Here is a 2,747-nt window from a genome sequence, read left to right on the forward strand (position 1 = left end):
TCCATTTATTTAGGTCTTCTTTAATTTTTCTAATAGAGTTTTATAGTTTTCTGTGTAGAGGTTTTGTAGCTTTTATTAGATTTGTTCTCAATATTTGACATTTTAATTGCTATTGCAAATGATATATTTTTGAAAACTTTGCTTTTTTAACTGTTTATTGCTGGAATATAGGAACATAATTGATTTTATTATCTTTGTATCCAGCAACTTTGCTAAACTCGCTTATTAATTCTAATAGCTTATCTGGATTTTCTATGTACCTCATTATCTATAAGTAGTGATATTATATTTCTTCTAATCAGTAATAGTGACCCTAATAACTTTTATTTTCTATTACTTAACTAATTGCAAGGGCTTGAAATACAATTTTGAATATAAGTGGTGATAATGGATATCTTGATCTTGTTGTGATCTCAATGAGAGGCTTTAAGATTTTCATGTTTAAGTATGATACTTGGGTTTTTTGCAGATACTCTTTATCAGATTAAAGATGTTCTCTTATATTCCTAGTATTATAAAAGTTTTTTAACATGAATAAATGTTGAATTTTAATAAATGCTTTTTTCTGCATCTTTCGAGATAATCTCCTTTATCTGCAAACATGACAGATTAAGTTGATTGATTTTCTAATGTGAATGCAGACACATTTCTGAATAAGCACCCCTTGTGTTCTAGTAAATCTGTTTGCTAATATATTGTTTAGAATGTTTGCATTTGTGCTCATAAGAGTGAGATCGACCTGAAATTTTCCTTTTTATAACTGCTTTCCCAGGTTTAGGTGTTAAGATTTTGCTGCTCAAAAAATGAGGTGGTGATTATTCCCTCTTTTACTATTCTCTAGAAGAGTTTATATAATGTTGGTGGTATTTCTTCCTTAAATATATGGAGGAATTTACCAGAGAAACCATTTAGGCCTCAATGTTACTTTACGGCAAAATTTAAAAACACAGACTATTCAGATGTCTATTTACTCTTGTGTCAATTTTAGTAAATTGCATTTTTTCTAATAATTTGTCTATTTAATCTAAATTTTCAAATGTATTGATCTAAAATTGTTCATGAATGATATCCTCTTAGTATCATTTTAACGTCTGTTGGATCTGTAGGGATAGCCCCTTTATTCTTGACAAATCTCACCAAGGGTTTATGAATTTTATTAGTCATTTCAAAAAGTCAGTTTTGCATTTTTTTGATACTCACTTTTGTGTATTTATTTTCCATTTTATTTTTTCTCTTTTCTTTATTATTTCCTTTATCTACTTTCTTTGGGTTTAATTTGCTCCTTTGTTCTAATTTCTTGAAAAGAATATTTAGCTTATTTTTTTCCAGTCTTTCTGCTTTTCTAATACATGCATTTAATATGATAAATTTACCACTGCCTTAATGGCAAATTCCCACAAGTTATGAAACACAGTATTTACATTATCATTCAATTAAAATATTTTCTAAGTCCCATAATGTTTCCTTCTTTGACCCATGGATTATTTAGAAGCATATTTCTTCACTTCCAAACAGCGTTTTCTTGTTAACCTTTAAAAATGATTTCTAACTTAATTGCATTGTGATTAGAGAACATTCTTTATATGATTTTGTTCCTTGGAAATCTGTTGAGTTGTTTTATGATCCAGTATATTGTTAATTTATGTAAGCGCTCCATATGTACTTTAAAAATCTTTGTACTCTGAAGTTAATGGCGAGAGAGTTATATTTGTGTCTGCTAGGGCAAGATCATATTACTAAGATCTTCTATATCCTCACTGATTGCCTGCTTGTTCTATGAGTTCCTGAGAGAGGTTTATTAAAATCTTCCATGACTGGGATCCTGACAATAGGATTTACCTATTCTCCTTATACTTCTGCCAATTTTTGCTTTTTATATTTTGAAGCAATGTTAAGTACATAAAAATTTAGAATTATTATATTTCTGATGAAATGAATATTTTAACATTATGAAAGTAGTATTGCTTTCTACTTTGTCTAATATAGCCACACCGGCTTTCTAAAGGCTAATGTTTGCAGGGTCTTTCCATTTCCTTATGTTTTAGCTGTGTTTCTTTAAAACAGCATATGTTTTTCATTTTCATCCAAACCGACAGTGTCTTTTACTTGGAGCATCTAGTCCATTTACTTTTAATGTAATCGCTGATATATTTTATTTTAAATATACCATATTATGTGTTTTTTTTTTGTTTGTCTCACCTGTACTATATTTCTTCCTTTCCATTTTCTTGCCTTCTTTTGAATTGATTGATCATATTCAATCAATTATTGTTCAATATCCCACACACGTTTTCTTTTAAATTATACATACTTATTCTATTCTTTCAGAGGTTATCCTAGAAATTACAACATGGGTCATCTAATACATTGTTTATCCTTTCCGTAAACAATGCAAAATCTTCAAAACTGTTTAAATCCATTTATTCCTCCCCAGACCCATATGCCATTGTTGTCATAAATTTTAATTCTCTCTATATTTTAAGTTTTATAAGACATTATTGTTATTTTATACAGTCAATGTTTATTTAAATTTGTCCACATATTTACCATTATTTTCAAAAGCACAGCTTTTTCTCAACAGCCTTTTCTGGAATTGGCAAATGTCCCCAACACAAAATCAGGTCTCATCTCTCTTTATTTCCATATTCTCCCAAAGCTTAGACCTATGATTCTTCACTACCTTGTTAGATCTCCCAAGCCTTCAAATAGATGTGTTTATATTTTTTCAGGTTTTCTACTTGTCATCT

This window comes from Choloepus didactylus, chromosome X (genome assembly GCF_015220235.1).
Source record: "Choloepus didactylus isolate mChoDid1 chromosome X, mChoDid1.pri, whole genome shotgun sequence".
Lineage (NCBI taxonomy): Eukaryota > Metazoa > Chordata > Mammalia > Pilosa > Megalonychidae > Choloepus > Choloepus didactylus.